This window comes from Ambystoma mexicanum, chromosome 3q (assembly GCF_040938575.1).
Source record: "Ambystoma mexicanum isolate Mex_15411 chromosome 3q, UKY_AmexF1_1, whole genome shotgun sequence".
Taxonomy (NCBI): Eukaryota; Metazoa; Chordata; class Amphibia; order Caudata; family Ambystomatidae; genus Ambystoma; species Ambystoma mexicanum.
The window spans coordinates 704,797,118-704,820,344 of record NC_090926.1 but is presented as its reverse complement, the minus strand read 5'-3'; positions in this window follow the sequence as shown (position 1 = coordinate 704,820,344).

Sequence of the window (23,227 nt, the reverse complement as noted above, 5' to 3'; positions counted from 1 at the left end):
GCTGGGATGGTGACTTTAAAAAACTCAGAAGGGAGCTTCTTGAGCTCCACTTCCACCCCAAAAGCCCTGCGCTTCAAAAGATGTGTAAATCTTACCCTCAAGAAACCAGGCTTACCAGACATCTGCTCTAATTTGGAATCTATAGCTCGGTCTCTAGAAGCTTCGGAAGATGAGTGACATACCTCAATCCACTGTGTTCCCCCTCGTGAAGCGTTACTTCAGAAAATGAACATTCTGCTGCGCCAGGTTCCCATTCATCCCACGAGCATACCACAGACAGCACACAACCAACAATTTGTATCTGTAGGCAGTAATGCACCCACCCCATTTTGCGATTCTCTCGCAGGATGTCCTGGTGAGCTGAATGCGATCACTGATATTAGCATCCTGGAGAATGTGCCTCCCAATGCAGAGCTTGTACTCAATCACGCTCCCTCAGTGGTACAGGTATCAGATGTTGCTGTTATTGATCTTAAACTTTCCAACTCATGTTTTTCTCCGCAACTAATGTCGGATAATTTATCCAAATCTCCCATAATGTTCTAGAGTAGCTTTTCTTCCATTTCTAACATCTCCTTTTGTGTTCCCACTCCACGCAGACACGTTGTTCCCCAAGAAAACGTGGATGCTATTTCAATTACATCCACAGCTATTAGCCATGACCAAGCTTTAGACCCTGAGTGCCTGAGCAAAAAACAAAAACTTAGTTCAGTTGCCAATCAGGCATGGCTAGATGAGAATAATCTGGCTTTAACTCAAATTGCCTTTAATGCTCTACACCAGTCAATAACAACTCTATTAAAACTATATGACACTTTAGATGCAAGATTACTCTCTCAAATGGCACTTTTGGAAAAAATTCTAACATGGCAAGCGAATTGCGCAAGCAAGCCATTGCAACATGGCCCTAGCACTCAACCGATCCTCGTTTCCACTAGCATGAAGCCATTGATAGGGGTCAGTGCACCAGTCCTTCTTTGCGGCAGCTACACAGACTTCTGCCCAGGAAACAATAATACAATGTTTGCCCTGTGTCCTGTCACGGGTCTCAACACGAACTCTTGTGAGGCTCCGAGTGGGCACAGTGGCCCGTTAGCAGAGCAGGCCCCCGACGTGTGGCCTGTTAAACGTCAGATGAAGCGGACGGTTACTCCATGTACCCCCATAGATGAATCCGTGGTGAAAATGCCTCAGTGCGGAACAAGTTTGACCTCCCCTCAAACACAAATAAGTTCAACCATTAAAGAGACCTATACTATATTCTCCAAAAGCAAAAAGAATACTTTTCCTTTCTGTCAACCCAAATTAACTAAAAACATCTCTGGAAATAAAAAAATCAATACTGCTAAATCAAAATTATTCATTAAGAATTTGAATTTGACTAAAAAAAGTGTGAATGATGCTGCACATTCAGTATCAAAGAAATATCTCCAGCTAAATCAGTCCAAAGTGACAAACAATCTGCTTGCCTTTAGTAATCCTTCAGCTCCATATGCATCTTTGGATCAATTGGTTGAGGCAGTAACGAAACAATCGCAATGTAAGGTTGGTAAGGCATCTTGTCCTGAGGTTGTCTGTGTCGAGGTCACCAGCTCAAAAACTACACCCATTCCTGCAATCAGAGTTGATGACCTATACCGGCAAGAGATCAGGAAGGTGGTGAACGCCTATATGAGCAGCATATCACAGAAAACTTCTACTACTAATTAATTGAACTATGTACCATCTTCTGAGGTGCCTCATATAAGGCCTCTCGACGTGCCTCACACAAGGTTTCTTGATCTGCCTCACACAAGACCCAAAAATGTTGCATCTGGATCCACCATGATAATACTTTGATGGCGCCTGCAAATGACCCTTATGCACTACTTGTGCAAATCACCCCAGAAATGGTGGAACTGCTACAGTCAGTCACTAATCCCAAAAAACAATCTATGAATCCGTCCTTGAAACCTTCTAGTGCACCTCTTGCTCAGTTAAATCCCTTGTCCAGAAAGCCTAATGGTAAACCCGCAGCCAATTTTTCGCTGTTATTAACATGTAAACCAAGACCTTCCACCCAATACAACTTGAATAGAAGTTCCCTCCTGGCCATATTTTCCGAAATTCGATCACTCGAAGATATTGGCACAACAGATATTGCACTCATAGAATTTCCAATTCAGCAGAATGCCAACTCCATCAGGATTTGGATCAATTGCAGAGTCATTCAAAATCTTATATGGATGGCCAGAACGGAACTCTCATCTTTAGGTTTTGTTCTGTCAATAGACACCCCAAACACTGCTGCTTTCAACCAAAATGATTATTCTTAAATTAATAGTGGTGAAGCCCCGAGAAATTATCAGATCTCTCAGGTCAATTTGCCAACAGGATGCCACTGTCACACAGCCTCGCAGTCAAACCAGCTAGCATGTGTAATATAAATGCACAGACCATCTCCTTCATTAGCTGGAATACCAGGGGATTTTCCCATTTGATTAATAACAACAACAATCTACTTGCATGTCATAATATACTCATGCTCCAGGAAACTTGGATGACCTCGGCCCCGGTGTGGGACAATTACGATGTTTTCCTTAATCCGGCACAGCATGGTATTTCTGGCAGACCCACCTCTGGTTTACTAATAGCTATTAAGATGGGCTCAACAACTGAGGTCTTGGCCAGACGAAACCTGATTTTGAAAGATTTGAACTATTGCCACTTCTGCTCAAACAAGACACAAAGAGAAACCTTAGACCACTGTATCTTATATTGCCCAGTGTTGGTCAATCAAAGGACAATCCACTTCAAAAAATGCCACTTGACCAGATATAACTATATGTCAATGGATGATATTTGGTGCAATATAACTAATAACCCGAATTTTGGAATGCGGGTTGCAATAGTCCAAAATCTAGATGCAATCTTTCGTAAATGTCTTTTCGATGAAGGGCCTATGTAATTCTACTTGCAGTTCTAAAATTCTGAACTGTATTTTTGTATTCCTTTTTCTTTACTCTTTCTGATCTTTATTAAATCTTTTGATCTATTGTTATAAATGACCCATGCATCGGCTATTCATAACAAGTAATAAGAGGGAAATCAAACATTTCAATTCTTTTATTGATGAAGTATTGTTAAAAATCCATATTGTTTGCATTACTCTCCATGCATTGATTGATGTTCGTGTAATATAGGTTTGTGTCCATAATTCTTTTGTTTTTTAAATTGTAAAGCTGTTATATGTTTTAGTACATATGTGTATTTTTTTTGTATATTTGGAAGGATGATTGTATCATCCACATCAAATAAAAAAAATATTTAAAAAAAAAGATGTCAGATCATGTAAGATCCCACATAAAGGAGGAGGTCAACAAGATGCTTCATCTCAGAGTAATAGAGCCCTCTACCAGTCCATGGTCTAGTCCATTTGTTCTAGTGCCAAAGGCAGGATCCAAGGAGTTGAGATTCTGTGTGGACTATAGAGCTCTTAATGCATTCACCAAGACTGATGCCCACCCTTTACAAAGGACAGATGAACTAATGGATGAACATGGTGCAGCCAAGTACCTCAATACATTTGATCTCACTTCAGGCTATTGGCAAATAGCCCTGACAGACCATGCCAAGGAAAATACTGCATTCTCCATCCCAGCAGGCCTTCTCCAGTTTAAGGTAATGCATTTTGGACTAAAGAATGCACCTGGTACATTCCAAAGGATGGTTAATCAACTTCTGAATGGGATAAAGGACTTCTGCATGGCATACTTGGATGACATTGCAGTGTTCAGCCCTACCTGGAAAGAACATGTTGATCACTTAGGATGGCCCTCATTACGACCCTTGCGGAATTCGGAAAACGATGGCGGAAATGCAATACCGCCATCGAATAGCGCTCGGTGCGACTATGACCCGTCACCGCAAAGTACGAAGCCATTAGCGACACCGTAGTGAACGCCAACGCTAACTGCACCAAGCACGCGCGCGCGCGCCATGCCAAACCGCAAACACCACCATGGCGCAAGGGTACGCCAATTCCGACCCTAGCGGACATGTACCTAACGCCATCAAGCATGGCGGAATGTACCATTCCGCCATGGTGAGAAGTACGGCATCGCGAATCAACCGTAAACGGCCCCACTGAGTGCCTGTACACCGCTCCCTGGCCACAAAGTACAACTCCCCGTAGGTGCAATGAAGTCACAATGCAACCATTGAAATGTACAAGTCACCCATGCATGCCAACGAACAAAAGAAACACAACAGGGGCCAATGGGAGCTGCAGGGCACAGATGGCACAAATACAGAAGCCATCCCAATGAACATGACCACAGTCCCCCACCAAGAAACGCACGCAAACACAGGCACCTGTGACCAGCAATATTCCGAGAATCACATCATTCCACCAGTCCACCTGGCTGACCGGCATCTGTTACACAAAACCCAATCCCCCGCCCCTGAGCATGACAACATTCAAACTGTCATATTGGCAGCCCCCATCCCTGACCTCACGGGCTTCGTAGGCAAACGCGCCCAGTACAGTACCACGCAACTAAACTCCGAAGCTGGAACCCAATGCAGATCTCCTCACAATACATCGCCCCCCAAATAGGCATATGCCACATCACTTGCAAAGAAGAACGCTACACGGGCCAAATCAGAATAGAAATTTAATGCACATCAAAATCACCAAGCCCATACAGCCATCAGGCCATGAACTCCAAAACACTTTTCACCATTGTGGGCTGCATCCGCAAGAAATGACCAGCCACTACTTGTGTGACGCCCTGTTCCCTCATGGTACACAGAGCCACATTCACGTACGAAAAGGCAACATGGAAGCGCACAGAACCGCAGGGCCGTCCCAATGGGGAGGCACTAGTCCAGCTGAAAGGCCGAAATGTTGCTCCGAGCCACCAGTACTGCGTAAGGGCATGTGGGCCATTGGCGATCGTCCCATAAGATCGTAATGCTGCTCCACTGATTAACACGAAGCAGCAGGTGTCGGGAGTAAAACCCATCTGCAGGAGTGGCATACAGATGGCAGTGGCAAAAGGGGAGGAGATACCTGTCAACCAAAAGAAAAGAAAAAGAACAGAATGGCCATCAGAACTACATTCGAACAACTCACTTCAATGATCACACTAAATCCACAGCCATATGCATGCTAGCCCACTCCAAAGGATCATCACCACCCCAAAACCACTTGCGACTCATAACCATCTATATCGAGGTGCAAACACCATCACAAACGAGTGTACCTGTGCATGCGTCTGTCAAAACAGAATCCATCAGATGGGAATGTTAACGTGCATGGACACAAGTGTCTGAGGGCGCGTCGAGACAGGGAGGGCTCAACAAGGCCAGATAGACGATGGTCCCACTATGGCAGCCCTGCATCACATAGCGTAGGGGAGGCGGATAGATCCCAAGAAGCCCTGTACATGGCAAACTCTGTATCAAATCACCTGCCCATGCATCCATTCATCATTCCCTCATCCCGGGATCAAAACGCCTGAATATTTACTCACATAACATTAGAAATATCCATTGAGTCTGTGCGTTATGCAGCCTGCAAAATCCACAGTGCCCCAGCCCGTAATTCCAGTGTAGTGAAGTAACATGTATTTGGGAACGTCCGGCCTCATCGCCCACGTCGCTATTGCGCATCCCAAACTATTCATATCAATCATTGCATCCTCGCCATGGCCCCTGTCTCAAGGACATTGAACAATAGTACGTTATATTTGCAGTCAGACCTGTGGGCATTTCCTCGCCGCTAGCTGAAAACCGAAAGCGCCGCCCTTCGAATTCCTCATTTGCAACATCACGTCGAAGAGGCATCTGTGGCCGTTTGAAATCACTAATTATTCCATCGAGTGCGGCTGTGTGTGAAAATGGCAACTGCCTTCACCCACAAATGGGACGCCCCGCCCGTCGTTGCAACTCGGTACAGTGATGCATGAGGGCCCACCGTTACTCGAGTACTACGTTCCACTGACCCTTCACAAGTCTGTTCGCGACTGCACAGATAGTATGTGAAACAATGGGACCACAGCAGAATGAACATATCAACCAATCTTACACGGCCATCGGGTACAAATACATGATTGCAATAACAAGATGCCATTCCCCGAATTGCAGCGTTGTGCGCGGGACGTGCTCGGCCAAAGGGGAGAGCAGTTTGCACAGGTGGAATTAATCACCACAGGTGGAGGCCATACAGCCTGAAAACACATACATTGCACAGCCAGTCTCCTCCCACAACCACACCGAAATGCTACCGGCAGGACTCGCGATGTTGGCCCTGGGGGACCTGATAGCACTGCAAGTACTCCAACTCCAAGAAGAAGACGAACACCAACTACAACCGGCCGCACGGAGGAGACGCAGGAGGAGGAGGAGGCCAAGGCAGGGCCAGCAAGGGCCGCCAGCACAGCCACTACCACCACGCAGGCAGCCCGCAATCCCACGCCTTCGAGCACATCCGTTCAACCTCACTGATGAGCAGATCCACACCCTCTACCGTTTGGATCGGGACACCATAACCGCCATTGTGGACATGACACAGGCTGACCTTGTCAGCATGATAGATAGCCCAACCGCCATCCCACCCCTACTGAAGGTGGTGTCTGTACTCCACTTCCTGGCCACAGGCACCTACCAGCACACAGTCGGACAGTTGCATGGCATTTCTCAGCCACTGTTCTCACGGACACTATTGCAAGTGCTCGATGCCCTCCTGCAGCACGCAGACGACTACATCTCTCTACCACGCTCGGAGCAGGAAATTACCAACACAAAAGTGGGATTCCATGCACTTGCCGGCATACCGGGTTGCATTGGTGCCATCGACTGCACCCATGTGGAATTGGTCGTCCCACATGCCATGGAGGCCCAGTACCGCAACCGAAAACAATTTCATTCCCTGAATGTACAAATGGTGTGTGACTCCAACAGGATCATTACACATTGTTGTGCCAGATTCCCTGGATCAACCCATGATTCTATGGTCTTGAGGAACTCTACAATACCACGCTACATGGAGCGACACGCAGGGAACAGATCCTGGCTACTCGGTGAGTCTCATTACATGCATGATAATGTGGGGTATGTGATTCGGCAATGACCTGGCAGGAAGGGGGGGGGTGTGCGTACGTAGCAATGGCATTCCACATCATACGTTTCTCGTCCACATACAGGTGATGCTGGATATCCACTGAAGAGATGGCTCCTCACACCAGTCCGGAACCCACGGGACCAGCATGAGGAGGACTACAACCATGCCCACTCACGTACCCGTGTAGTCATTGAACAGGCATTCGGCCTACTGAAGGGTCGTTTCCGCTGCCTCAGCAGGTCTGGCGGGGCACTCCTGTACCGCCATGAGAAGGTTGCAAAGATGGTGATGGCATGTGTCATGCTCCACAACATGTGCGTACGTAGAAATGTGCCCATGCCCCCTGACGCAGAACTGCAAGCACCTGATGATGGTCATGATGAGGGTGGGGATGTGGCAGCACCTCATGGAGTCTGCGAGGCACCGGAGGGCCGTGACATTCGTCAGCATCTCATTGATGTATGCTTCTAGCACTCACGCCTGGTGGCTGATACATGGACACGGGACTCGTGGCACTGTGTGTGTCTGGGACATGCACAATATGGACTGTACGCCTATGATGGCCTAGTACACAAAGATCAATGTCCACACATCTCATTGGTTGATCGTGCACTGTTTATGGCATATGTGATATCATGTTGTACACCCTATTGACCCGCCACCCAAGTGAGCCAAACACACCCCCTCCACCCTCCTACCTCCCCCCCGAACACCAGTGTCCAAAGATGCTCATTGTCAGTGGGCAGTCGCTATTGCAAGCCCCCTCTGCGGGTATCAGGGGCACCCCTGCCTGTGGAGCGCAGGTTCCTCCCAGATCTACGTTGGGGGCTGCCCTGGACGGAACTTGCAACGGATGATGTCTCTGCCTGCTCACGTCCATGCATGTCCCTAAGGGTTTGCGAGAGCTCAGTGAGCACACGGCGCACTGCGGCAAGTTCGGCACATACGTCCTTGGACGTCGCATGCAGTTCCCCCCTCAGGCTCTCGGTGCATCTCTCCATTTGGACTCCCAGGCTCTCGGTGCTACTCTCCATTTGTGCCCTTAGTGTCTCTGTACCTCTCTCCATTTCTGCCCTAAGTGTCTCAGTTGATGTTTCTATGTCTGCCTTAGTGCCCCCACATTCATCGGCATGGTCCTTGAGGAGCGTGGCCAGTTGCTGCTGTTGCACGATTAACTGGTCGAGGGACTGTTGCCTCTGCTGGGCCATGGCCATTTGCGGGGGTGTCACAGAGGGGCTGTTGTCCTCATGTTGCCTTGCCACAGGGCTTGTGGGGGATGGCCAGTCGTCGTCTTGTGGGTGCCCCTGCGTGGTATCCTCATGTTGTACGGGATGGGACAGACAGGGGGATTGGGACAGGTCATGGATGGATCTGACTTCGACATCCCCGTCTTCTGTGTCGGAGCATGCTGCCATCAATGGGGTGTCACCTATGGTGCTGCTGCCACCAGAGGCAGTGCCTTCTGTGGCATCCGTTGGGGGGACCTGTGGTGGTGGTGTTGTGGGCATGCTGGCTGCTGGGGTGCCTGTTGATGTTCCCTCCTCTGTGCTGCCACCTGATTTGTGCTGCTGCCGTGTCTTGATGCGTGCAGCTGAGGTGGAGGGTCTTTGGCCGTTGGTCTTGGCCCTCTTTGCAGGTGTGCTGGTAGGGGTGTCCTGAAGCTCGTCATTTGGATCGGACCCTGTGGTGAAGTAAAGGAGGGCGAGGGTTATTGATGGGTCTGTGGGAATTGGAATGGCATTGTATCACATGCATTGGGGTGGTACCTGAGGGTGATTTGGGTCGGGGCCTTGGAGGTGCTTTCATTTGTGTGTGGAGTGAGGGTGCAGTTGTTTGGCAGCCTGCAGTTAGGGTGTGCCTGCGGCACGTGTAGTGCGTGTTTTAGGGGGTTTTAATTATTTATGTATTTATTGTGGGTTTTAACGTGCGCTATCAGGCCGATGTGTGTGGACGTTCTCCTGGACATGTGTTTCTGTTGCACTATGTGGACGCATGGTACTTCACATGGATGGACTTTGTGGATTTGGCATTGTTTTATTTGGCCCACCTACCTGAATCTTCGGATGTCTGCACTCCTTTCTCCATCCCTCCGACTCCCTCTATGCTCTCCATTCCGATGGTGGAGGCACAGATTTCTTCCCAGGGGGTCAACTTGATGGGTGATTCAGGACCTCCCCCGGTGGCTGTGGCAATGTTGCGGTTGGCAGAGAGTATGCTGCGGACGCGTATCCGCAGGTCGTCCCATCGCTTGCGGCATTGCTGTGGGGTGCGGGGTGCGGTCCCCACCGCACTTACCCGCTGTGCCACCAGAGCCCATATGGCCTTCTTGTTTGCAAGTGCCGTCCTGGTCATTTGCGTGCAGAAGACGACGGCAGCATTCTCCTGGAGGGTCTCTGTTAGCACGGTGAGTTCCTCACGGGAGAAGTGGACCTGCCGCTTGCGGTCGCATGCTTTCTTCGCTACTTTTCCCATTTTTCTTGGTTTCGCTAGGGTGGATGACGGGTTGGGGTGTGTTTCAGGGTAGTGATTTTAGTGGTTGTGTGGTTTTAGTGGTTTTATAGGTGTACGGCGGGATGTTTCCCGTTCCGGGCCCATGTTTTAACTTCCGTTTCCGTATATTTCCGGTCACCGTACTTTCCGGTAGGCGCACACTGCGGTGTCCGCTGTGATGGGTGGCGGTATTGCACCTAGGGCGCCGTACGGCGGCGGTGTGGGCCGTTTTGGGGTCATTTCCGCCATCGCGGACTTTGCACTTCCGCCATGCCGTGGTGCTCGTGCCCGATGGGTCGGAATGGGCCGCACTTTGCTCCTTCGTGCAATGGCGGAAACGCTATTTACGCTGTGGCGGTCCGGTCAGTCACTTTCCGCCAGGGTCGTAATGAGGGCCGATATGTTTTGCAGGCTCTTGGGTAGGCCCATCTGACCATAAAGACTCGTAAATATCAAATTGGTCAGAGTAAAGCGGTCTACCTTGGACATGAGGTAGGAGGAGGTGAAACCAGGCCATTGCCTAGCAAATTTTTTTATTTTTTTTATTTGTGTCTGGTTTATACAAAATAAACCTTTACAAAGTCAAACTAAAACATTTAGCAAAACTTAAACCAGTGTGCAATGTTCTTCCACATATTTAGCCAAAGCTAAAACAATATACAATTTCAATACGAATATTTAACATTTTAAAAACAGAAGAACATAAATATCAAAGGGAGAACCACAATTTTCATTCAAGTAGGTTCGCAGATCCGATGGAATTTCTGCGTAATTTTACATTCTTAGGATCAGTAACATAGGGTCAAAGCTAATAAGGAATAAGAAAAGCCACACGGTACATTCATGTAAGTGCGGATATCAAATCGGGATTCTCTGTAGTGCTAGTTTTTCCTTTCTATAGTTGCCAGACCACAAACTTCTATTAGGAAGTTTACCACAACCAACTTTAGTGTGTTTAACTTCCCATGTAGCATGTACCACCATAATGTTTCAGACAATACCCTCGAGGTGTCGTGAACAAATCTACGAAAAAAGGTAAGTCGCTGTGGAGCAATTGTTTCACAGTGAAGTAAGTGTTCAAGTGATTCAATCGTAGTTTTACAATGACAAAAACGACAGGGGAATTTTTGACCCGTTCCTGATCTAATTTCAAGTATTTCCCCCGTTGGGAGGACATTAAAACGAAAACGTAAGTAAACTGCTCTCGTCATTGGGTCCGGGAATTTAATCAGGTAGGATTCCAACATGCCTATTTCTTTCCCTTCTGCAATTAATTGTTTGTAAGTCTTGGAAGCGGCCACCATTTCCGTAGTGTTCGCCCAGTCCAACCATTGCAACCGTTTTTTCACACCCACCGGGTTTTGAATTAACATTTCATCGATACATTAATGGTCTCAAGGAGATCTACACAGTCTTTCTGTAGCCTCAACATCCATTTCGATTCGCTGGTACCATTTCTCAGTCTACATCCCAGTAGGGTGTATAGGGAATTATTCTTAGATACAATCAAATTCCGATATAGTGCAATTTTTTTTTCCACTTAACTCTCATATTTAGGGATATTAGACCTAATTTGTAACGAATTGCAGATAACGGCACACTTTGGGGTAAGTAAAAGATGATTTTCCTCCATATTTTGGATTCCATTTTCTGTACCAAACGCAAGGTTTCGAATGGTAGAATTTCAAGACCATATAATAATTTTGGAACAACTTTTAGATTATAAAACCTGATCAGGGGGTGACAGAGAATTTGCAGTATTTATTGGAGACCTTCCTCATTTGGAGGATAAGCTTATCAACCTTTTTCAAATAGAAGTTCCAGTATGACTGTGTAGAAGCACTCCCAAAGACCAGAAAGCCTAAATAGCAAAGAGATCTTACTTTTGCTAGACGGCATGCATTTATTCGCCACTTGTATTTTACGATCTTCTTCCTGGTGGTAAAGGATATTACAACCGATTTCACTTATAACTAGTGCATTTTCATGTACGTATATTGCCAAAGCTGTAAGTTTACATGGTAAGCCAACAGGGGTGTTGTCAACCAGTAGAAGGTCGTCAGCATATGCACTCCAGCATATTTTGATACCCTCTATCATGGGAGAAACGAGGGAGAAGGTCGTGAGGGGGACATTTGCGTTTGCAGTACAAAGGTTAAAGAGGGTAGGGGCAAACAAGCACCCTTGTCTGAGGCCATTATTAGTTTGGATAACTTTAGAGAGATCACCAGACATATTCAGTCTCACTTGGATTGCGGAATTCTCATGAAGATTAATGAGAATTGCCAGGAGTCCAGAAGGGAGCCCCATTAGGGCTAATTTTGTCTTGAGTCTCACCCTGTCCACCTTATCAAAGGCGAGTGAAAGATCGACTGATGCCAAATATATTGGGGCTGCAGTTTTTTTTATGCCTTCTCTAAGAGAAGACAAATAATCAGACCCCCTATCTCCATTCCCATCCCTTTTCGGAAGCCAAAGTGCTGGGGCGGGAGGATCTTATTAGAATCCGCCCACTCCTCAATTCTCTGTAATACCAACCCCGCAAAGATCTTCGAATCGGCATCCATAACCGATATCGGGCGGTAGTTTGTCGGGCAGGTTCTATCCCCCTTTTTGTATATGGGAACAATTTAGGATATTCTCCAGGACTGAGGAATTATCCTGGACTGTGTGATGGAGTGAAAGAGAATAGATAGCGATTTTGCCCAATGTTCAGAGGACCTCTTCAATGTATTATTAGTCAACCCATTTGGTCCGGCCGCCTTTGAATTGTTTGCCCTCTTAATCTGAGATTCAATATCTGAGATCGAGAAATCAAAATCCCAGAATCCTTTTTTTATGACTATTAGTTTGTTTGTCATTTCCATTTTACCTTTATACAGGGTTGAGAAATGTTTTTCCTAGGTCACTTCCTGTACATTTACAGATTGAATAATAAGCTGGCGTTTTTCCAGTGCGTTTATAATGCTCCAAAATTCACGTCCCGACGAACCCCTAAGTGCCTCAAGCATGTTAATATTATCATTGTCCTGAAGGACCATCTTGTGGTTTTTCATCCAGTTTTTTTTGGCTTGATTCTGAGAATTTGTCTCCTTTTTTCTATCTGGGTCTGATTGGTCTTCAGGATTGCTCTAATTTGGCGATTTACAAGATTATTTTTTTGGCCTTACCAAAGTGTCATAGGCATGTGAGTGAAGGGGTTTCATAATGGCTTGTTTACTTTGTTTTATTGACCTACCTATCATGTCTTTGATATATTCCGTAGAATTACATACAGAGAAGCATTGGAGTCTAGTAGACAATGGCATAGTATTATATTCTTGAACAAAGACAGTGTTAAGTTTGTTGACATTTACCTCATGTCAGGTTATGCGATTTTCACCACATGCCACTATGAAATACTTCTGCATGTTATAGTGTTGGATGCCATTTTAATCTCCAGAAATCTGTGATCACTCATGTTTGTGTCATTTATCACAAATTCTAAACATAAAGCAGATAGAGATTTTGACATAAAAATGTGATCAATATGCTATTTGTAGACACCGTTTGACCATGTATGCTCATGTAGAGAGGATGTAAATAGACCATTAATATGATTAAGTCCCCAATAATCAAATAAATTCCTCCAGATCTCACCATTAATTATCTTCTGTTTAGTTACAAAGGGACCACCCTCCACATTTTTGGTGGTCAGCATGGAGTTTATTACTGACGCACCCATCTTTTTCGCAATACCTTGTCCATATTTAATTTCTGAATTGAGGTCCCCCGCAATTATAATATCTATTCCTCTATATTTGAGCAACATGGAAGATATACAGTTGTTCAGGTGTGGTGTAACATTACCCAATGATACTTGGGGATTCCAATAAATATTTAGCACAAGAATCAATTGAGGGTATAGATTGCTTCCGTATTTCAATACAACAATAAGGGCAAAATTCAATAATTCCATGGATTCCAAGACTCGTGTGCCAGATGCAATTTTGACCGCAGTGAGTAATCCTCCTGCTGGTCTGCCACAAATCCCTGTTTTAGCTAAAAGATGTTTACACACAAAACCATCTAGTTGCATAGGGAGAGTCAGCCAGGTTTCCTGTATACAGAATAGGTTGAATGTTTTGAGTTTTGCACCTAAAACCCCCAAGTTCACCAAATTCGAGATACCCCTTGAGTTCCATGAGAGCAATTTCCAATGATCTTTTCCTTTTATGGAACTAAAGTTTTTGTTTCATCTTTTGTATTATGGAGATTGACTCTCTTAAGGACTGGGCAAGCCAGGTCCAGTCCTGAGCCTCCTCCCCCTTATAAGCCATGTTAGTTTCCTTTCGAGTGTCAACTTCCTCACTTGGTATGTTGGAATTTGTTTTTTGGTGCATAGAGGCATTTCCATTCTCCCAACCATTGCTAAAAATCAGGATATTATATCCCATTCTCTTAAACTGTTCCGTCTCCTGTATTATCATATCAAAAATCTTTTGAGAATTCGGGACAATGCGGACATGGTCAAGACGTGAGGGATGAATGAAGTCCACTAAACAAATATCCGCAGATGTAATCAACCTCAAACGGGGCACCTCTTTAAAGAGTGACAAAACATGAGGTCTATTCAGAAAGGATGGTCCTCCAATGTCACAAAGGTTGTACAGGAGGATACTTGGATATTCCAGGAATGAGACCTTCCACCACATTATATTCCTTACATCGCTATCCTTAATATGAAGGGGCCTAGCTGATTCATATTGTAAAGGATTTCTCAATTCCTGTGGACCTTTGGAGGGGGCATTACATGTTCATCGATAGACTGTGTAGGTGCCCTCTCGTATACCTCCCTCTGTCCCCACCGGTCCCCATGCAACTGTACTTTATCTGTGTCTCCCCCCCGTAGACACAGAATCAGCAGGCATTTCACTAGGTGCCCAGCCAGGATTTTCCTTTTCACGTGGTCCCTTCCCATCATGTCCTTGTTTCCAAGCAGTGCTAGGTCGGGGAAGAAATTCATCATAATCCTTTTTATGGTGTCTGGAAGACTCGAATTAACCCTTTCATTCCCTTTCTGGGGCTGTTGATCTCCCTTCAAATGTGATTTGAGCCCCTCATTCATGACCCTATCAGATGGAGGTTTCCCAGAGTTGGATTTCATATTCCCCTCTATTGCATCTGAGACCGGTGTTTTTAGGGTCCCTGGGAGAGAAGGGGCAGAAGTCTGAACTGAGGGTATGGAGGAAAAACCCAGTCTATTAGATTCAGCTGAGATCATAGGGCGTTCAGCCATAAGGTTAAGGGGATCTTGTGTCAATATCTGTCGGGATGTAGATTCCTCTAAGACCTTGTAGAAATTGGAGAGTTGTAACTGTTTTATTTCCTTGTTCTCCCCCCATTTGTTGCGACAGTGCTTTCTCATTGTCAGTACCCTCTGTCTTATCATCTGTATTAGAACTCATCTCTCCCTCCTGTTTCTTATTTGTATTTTTTGTGTATTTCAAATTTTTTTTGTTCTTCTTATTTCCCTGGGTTGCTCTCTGGATGGATTTCAGATTGTCATCATTGTTTAATTGCAGGGCCTTCCTACTATCCTCATTAAGTTGTATTAAATCAGATAGGGTAACTTAATTCGGGGGCACCTTACATTCTTTTTTAGGAATGTCTGACTTGTGAGGGATCGATCCCTCCTTCATTAGCCTTTTTTTTGCTTTTAAGGCCAAATGTTTTTGCCGCCGTGAGAGAAGGAAACCATTTCCGCTGACGCTTCCATCATCCTCTTGTTTTTTTGTTGCATCTTCTCTCTCTCCTATACCATCAGCGGAGTTCATTATTTTAATTAGTACAGATGGACTATCTGGTGTATCACTGAGATTAGTGACCTTTTCCTAATCTGGTAATGCCGGCCCTGAAGGCATTATGGGGATGGAGTTCCCTATCAGTACTTGCATATCTTTTGCCAGCATGGACATTTTCACTGAAAGATCTTTGAGTGCTTCCATAATCTTTTTTTTCCCTTCTATTTCAAATTTCTGGGCTTTATTTCCAGTTTTTTCCTTTGTCGTGTTCATCCCGATCCCCAGGGATATCATATTGGCAAAAGTTGGGCCCTCCTTTCCAGTGACAAGGGTTTCAGATCCTTGTGAGTTAGTTATTTTTGGAATTGGTGAGATATCTTCCTTCGTTAGGGGTATCTTATCATCATCTTTGCTCATAAGGAAACCTTCCACTTTACTGAGTTTTATTTGGGTGTCTAGTACGATTCTTTTCAGGTCTCGCATCTCCCAATGGGTTCACTCGTGTCCTTTATCTAGAAGATTCAATATCCTAGAAATAACTGGGAGAGATTCCTCAAATGTATCATTATTGTCGTTAATCGGAGAGCTCATAAGGGAAACCCCTGAAATTGGGGGATTATTAATATATGAGGGCACTGCTGTATTCACCAAATTCTCCAACGGCGGTTGTCCCCCCTAGACCCTCATAACACTCTTAAATTCCCCTCCCCAGCCTTCTTGTGTGATTGTAAATTTAGAGGCAGAGGGTAGAGGGAATTTTGCATTTGCTGAAAAGACTCTATAGGGTGTTAAGGTCTTCAATTGGGGAAGTGTATTGAACAGGTGTACTTGGTCAATTCCATTTCAGGCTGCATTAACAGGCGTGGAAGGGCCCCTTGAGAGCCTGGCAGGCTTCCCCAATTCCCCAATTCCGTCCTCACTGCTTGGTCCATCATAGATACATCAAGGTTTATCTCCTTTGGCATGTTGTCTGCTCCCTTAATAAGTTTCTGATTTATTGACTCTCTTACACTTAGAACACTTAGAATAATACCCAATGAAGGGACCACAAGTTTTTGTGCTTCATTGCCCTCCCCCGTATGGGAGATTTCATGCGTTTCCCTGAAGGACTTTATCTCTGTCCCCGCGTGTTGAGAGGTCAGATTGTTTTCCAAGGTCATCGGGAGCACTGGGGTCTTTAGTGCACACATTTTCCCATTATGTAACACAGCTGCCATGGTGACCGAGGTTTGTAATTTTAACAAAGTGGAACAGTAGAGAACAATGAAGAATCTGCTTACCCCAGAGTAAGCAGTAAAATTACTGGCCCACTTCACCCGCTCCCCGGCACACCCGAACAGCCAAACAGCCACTTGATAGCACCCACTTTGGGTGTGCCCACGTGGATGCGCGCAACTCCTAGATGTTATAGGAGGAGCCAAGGGCAGAGACTGGCTGGGGATTGCGCCAGGGGCGGGCAGGAGGCAGAGCAAAGCAACTGTAGTGGAGAGAAAAAAAACAGAAAGAACAGGTTCAAAATAAATGTGGGCGAGCATTGTGGATTGAGAGCTTGAGCCGCGGTGAAGCCGCGGCACACACTAAAGGTAGTAAAGAAAAGAAACAGAGAAAATAAACAAGATTTGATCAATTACTTTGCAGCTGAACAGTCGAAATATCCAAAAGAAGCTGAGTTACGGCAACAGTAGAAATTCCACTTGCCGACGAGCAATGGGTAAGTTCAGTGTCCGGTAGTAGGATTCCAACGGAAGAGGGCCAGAGAGACCAGCCAAACAGCCACTTGGTAGCGCCCACTTTGGATGTGCGCTCTCCTAGCAAAGTACAAGCTGTACAAAACTGGGCCACCCTACTTCTCAAACCCAAGTGAGAGCCTTCCTAGGCCTCACTGGGTACTAAAGGAACTTCATTGAGAACTATAGGACCATAACTTCTCCCTTGTGATCTCCTAAAAAGTTCAGGTGGAATGAGGAGTGCACGCAAGCATTTGAAGGCCTAACGAAAGCTCTTTGTCAAGCTTCAGTCCTAAGAGCTCCTGACTATAACCAAACCTTCATTGTGCAGTCAGATGCTTCAAATACAGGTATAGGTTCTGTCCTTAGCCAACTGGATGAGAAAGATAGGGAGCACCCCATTTGCTTCATCAGCAGGAAGCTGAAGGAACCAGAAACAAGGTAGGCAACCATAGAGCGTGAGTGCTTTGCTATTGTGTGGTCACTGAAGAAGTTTAGGCCATACTTGTATGGATCTACTTTTGTGATTCAGACTGACCACCAACCCTTGAGATGGTTGATGCAAATGAAAGGGGAAAACCAAAACTACTGAGATGGTCAATCAGCCTGCAAGGGTTTGATTTTACCATTGAACACAGGTCTGGGTGTCACCACCAAAATGCTGATGGTCTCTCCAGGATGTTTGACCGACTTGAGTAAGGCGATTCATGCAGGTGTGGATTAAATCCTCCTGTCCCTTAGTCTGAAGCGGAAAAGTGTTAGGGAGAATTTCAATATGTGCTAATTTCCCTTACCTTTTACTGACCCCCATCAACTTTGTGGGATTTCTAGGATTTTTTTTTTTTTTTACCTGGGAAGAGTGAGAGCCTTTTTTCCCACTCTTCCATGTATTTTGATGTGTGTTTCAATTGTGTGTTCTTTGTTTATGGAGTTTTAAAACAACTCCATAGGCTTCATCTTGTTCTGTATGTCACACAGCACCTTCAGTGCAGTGGCACAGGGTTGTCTTTCAGACTTCCCAAGGTTTAAATACCCTCTCTGGGACTGAATACCGTCTCCCAGATCATGTAAAGATAAATTGACTTCACTAGTCTCTTTAAATTTACTGACCCAGCACACTCTTTCTTCCTATAATGCTGGAGGGGTTGCCTAGCTTCCCCTGAGTCAAAACACTCATGTAACAGTAAACTGTTACCCTTTCCTACTTTAAATGAATGGTGGCAGTGGTTTATATCCAACTAAAATGATTTTTCCCGACTGCTCACAATGGTAGCTATAAATCGGGTCAGCCATGTTTTTCAATATGGCACCCAAGACCTATCTCTGAGAGATAGGTCTTGGGTGCCATAGACTCTGGTCATCTTTTTTCGCCATTTCTTTTAGGAAAGGTCCTTCTTGTGTGTGTCTCTATGCGCCAAACCAGCTTTGGTCCCTTTGTTCATTGTCCCATGGCGAGCTTCAGTGCTGAAGCCATCCTCTGGCGCCAGGGTGTCTGGGGTGGGCAGGATGTGAGGGAGGTGCCCGGACCTCCCTGTGCTTAGGCTCTTAGGAGACCTGAATGCACTCTGGTGTGATTGGCCGGCTGGCTGTCCAGCAAGGACAGCCGCCCTGCTGTCTGAGTGACAGCCAGGCTGGAAAGAATGGGGGAAAACAGTTGGGGTGCCGTTCGCAGTTTGGGGTGCGCATATGCAGAGTAGCGGGGGGCAGCCATAGTTAACGGGGTTCGCACAGAGATTGACCGGGAAATTACCGGAGTTACGGAAAATAGTACGCATGTTGTTGGGTGCTGGTAACATATCTGGTGTAACCTATGCAGTGTCGCCGGGGTGCTGGCATAGTTGTGGGGAACCCACGCAGAATTACTGGGGTGCATAACTTTGTAGCCAAGGAGCGCACAAAGGTAGGTATATGTGTCTGGATGTGCTTTGCGTGGGAGCGGTACGAGGGCCTTCGGGCCACAATTTGCGCATTGGGTTACATTGCGGTCTAAATTCCATGAATATGCAAAGCAAGTCTCTGGGACTTGGAAAGCAGAGTCCACCACTGGAACAAAAGAACCGAAGACGAAGAGGACTGCTGCAACTCCTGTACGACCGGTGAAACCGTGCTGCAGGTCTGAATTGCCTGAAACTCCATCGACAAAGAAGCCCTTCAAGGTTAACTTCTTCCCTTGAGTTTGGTGGGAACAGCCAACTCGCAAGCCACCTGGACACCGTCTCCATCTGGTTGAATTTTCATAAGTGTGCTGTTGAAAACCGGATAGCAAGATGGAAGGAAACCAGCTTGTGGACTTTAAGGCACTCACACCTTAAACCAACGTCTTGCTAAAGCTTTTGGCCTCATCCTTGGGCAGTGCAGGAACCTCCCGATGTCCTCCTTCTTGTCCTCATGGCTGAAGCTCAGGAACACCGCAATCTCCTCGAACTGCCTCAGTTACAGATCTTCTTCATTTACAATGTACTGTGCAAACGCGTCCAGAAATCTTTTTGCCCATCGAGATAATGCGTGAAACTTTCCTCAATTACGAAGGCTTCTCCTTCCCTTAACATTCGGCAAACTTTCGCCTAGCCAAATTCTTCTAATCTCCGTGGCAAAAGACTTAACTGTTATCTACCAGAACTGTGCTATCCTATCAAAAGACTCTGAACCATTGATTTTGGCCCAGGCCTATTGAGAAGAATTGCTGGTTGTATTTAACTGAAACCCTTTGCCCTGCCTATGAATGTATTTGAACTGTCTATTCTTATAACCTTGTCTTTTTACCCCTTTATTAAGTATCTGAAGTGCCATTCTACTCCCACTTCTTTTGGAGCTAAACTCGTGCATTTACTTACCGGTTGTATTATTGTGGTTTATTAGTGTGTGATATTGAGCTGCTTATGCTAGTGTAATGTTTTCTAACTGACTGAGTAAATAAATGTATTTTCTTTTACCAAGAAACCTTGAGTAAGTGTATATTTGAATCACTGTATTTGTTGGTCCTTTGTGTAACTTGGTCTACTGCTCACTTAAACTCTTGAGATAAGTCTGGCTGCTCAGCCATCGCTACCAATTTAATGTGTAGTACAGGCTTTTACCAAAGGTGAAATTGTGCTTACCCTTGTAGTCCTAATTGCCTGTAGTGTTCCCAAAGGGTACAGCAGGTGATTGTGCCTAACACAGGATGTCGACCGACAATGGCCCCAGAAGGTATAATTCTCCAACCCCAGCCCTCAAATAACCCCCTTTCCTCGACCTCGCCACGAATCACAGTGACATTCTTGGGAGGAACTATTGGTGATGGCTCACTTTATTGAACAGAGGTGAATGGCAGCATGTCTTGTCTCAAAATTGGACGCCCCCCACCTCATCAGTAAGGATGGGGGCAAAATAGAACTAGAACAACTGGCTTGTGACTGCTTTTGCATTGTGCACAGGTCTATAGGGGAGTTTTGCCTTACAACAGAGAAGAATCTGCCTCAAGAGATGCGTTTGTGTACTAGCCTCTGGTGGTCAGCTGAGGTCTCATCAGTTTGCCTTTCACGTATTGAGGAACGAGGTGGAAAAGACAATCAGCCTCATCACAAGTTTGGAGGTAACCCTTAAATGTGGTGGCAATGCTATTACTGCTGCATTTAAGGGTCCGTCAAATCACCGTCAATACCGCCGCCTGTAATCACGTTGAAAATTCCCCAATGGGCCCAATGGGGAATTAACATTCCGCCAAACCCATTATCCGGCGCTAATAGTGCCAGGGGGTTTGGCGGTAACGCCATTTGCCCTGGCGTTATCCCAGAGGTAATACCGCCGAGATACTGCCCAACTCGTGATGAGGCATAATATGCGAAGACCACGTTTATACTGAATGTGTTCATATATCGCCAATCATGGTCTGCATACCTATTTTCCATTTTAGCTTCTAAAAACAACCCAGATGACAGGGCTATCCATGTTCAATGGGTTTTTCAAAGCCGATTTACATTTTTAAAAGTATTATGTGCCTCTAAGACAGCTTTGACGTGATGCTGCCTTCTGAAAGGTTTTGCATATTATGTACTGATTCAATTGTACGTCTTAAAACGGTTTCTTTATACCTTGCTGAGATAAAGGTGTTTGTTTGGTGATGCTGGCCCTGTGGGATTATTACCTGGCTTAAAATGTAGGATCTGCTACTCGTCCTTGCTTACAAACACACAAACGACCGCACACACACATTTACTTCACGCCGTGGTCCACTTCTGAAACACGGTGTTTTTTTTTTGTTTTTTTTCATTTCTACATAGTGAATCCAAGGGTTTGTTGTTGCTGGACACCACGCTGTGACTGTCAGCACGTGCCTGGGTGCGGCTCTTGCTCCGTCATCATTTATTGGAAGGGCAATGGAAGTGCATTAATTATCGTGCGTGTACCACTCTTGTCAGCTATTTCCCCTAAGCACAAAGGTCCACAATTACCGCCATCTGCCGTGGGAGCTCTAATGCTGGAAAATTGGCCACTTTTTCATATGCACATCTTCAAATCGCTAACAGGAGGCACGGGGCAATTTCGGCTAATGGTAATAATATTCTAAGGTCAATGAAGATTAGTATTTCTATGTTTTCTACCTGCAGGCGCATTCCCATTATTGCACATACTAATCCAGCTTTCTAAACCAGCAATTTAACATGTTTTGGGGTGGAGAGCTTGCTAATGGTCGTGAATAGATCAGAGACCAACTTCTTCTATTTGCTGTATCTCGCTTCTCCTTAGGATTTTGCCTCAGTCCTCTTTTTTTTTTAGACTAACAGCAATTTCCGGCCAGGAATCTATGGTGTTAACATGCAGTGCGTTAAGTCCCACCAAGATGGCCGAGGGCTCGCATTTATGTAGGCACGCACAGGCCAGAGTCTGGTTTGTCCATATGCAATGTGGGAAAGGTAGGCGGCCAGAAGGTGTGCTGTGTCTGAGGGTGTGGCTTTTGTAATGGCAGAGTACCATGCAGTTGTGGGGCGAGTTGTTGAGCACACAGACTTGCCCACAGGTTGAGTCCACCCAGAGTACTAAATACAGAGCTGTGATCAACAGGGTCAAAGTTTGGTTTCTGTGATCACACTAAACCACCATTCACAGTGCTGTGGGCACACAGCGCACATACAACAAATATTGAGTCGGACACAGCTGTTCCAGTCATGGAGTCTACCGCCATACTATTGCACGTGCCAGCAAGAGGCTCCTTTTATTGGGAGCACGTTATGACATGGTCATGACTCGTTACTTTAAAGGGGACATCACTACTCTCCTCCGTTTTCATAACAAAACTGAACAACTACCACATACAGAAAACATGTTAACCAACATCACAGCAGTGAATGCATTCAATTCCTTGCAATCATTCTGCTGTTTTGGCCAATAATCCTGCCCTTAAAACCGGTGGTCATCTATTCATTGGTCAAACTCGTCACTCAGTTCATACTGTAGAGCCTTGATCCAGCCTCCGAATGAGACTACAACTATGTAACGTTCGACCTGCCCACCAACAGTGTCTTCCCTACTCTCCTCGAGCCCAGGGGCCCCTCTGTGCAATATTCCCTCTGGTACCGCCACTTCCTGATACTTGTCATAGGCCAGAACAGTTACTATTGGGACCATTTGCAATGGGCTGGCTGTTTGCGACTCTCGTGGCAAGATCCTCTCTGTGCCTCTAGTCGGACCGTCCGCAACCGTGCCCCCATCTCTGGTGAGGCTCATCATTGCTTCGGACAGTGTGGCCCATCCTTTGTTGGATTCTTTGCCATGGGTGGCCATTTGTAGAGCGCTGCATTTTCCGGACACGTGCTGTCTACACTCCTGCTTGTCTTCTCATGCACTGAAAAGGAAGAAGACATCTTCATCATCATCTTCTTCCCACTTAGGCCTTTCTCCTTATGTTGGCATGAATTGCACAACAGACTGTTTAGTTGGTGGTCCTCCAGCTCTTGGGCTGGCATATTTCCTTGAGGGTGTGGCTGGTTATGGGGCTCCACAGACGCTTGCGAAATGGACAGCTACTCCAAACTTCCCATATGCGTGACCTTTGGCATGGCACTCATGTATGGGCAGTAGGTCCTATGCACATTAAGGGCAAGAGGGGGCACATCCTCTGCCAGCCTCTTTCCTAAATCATT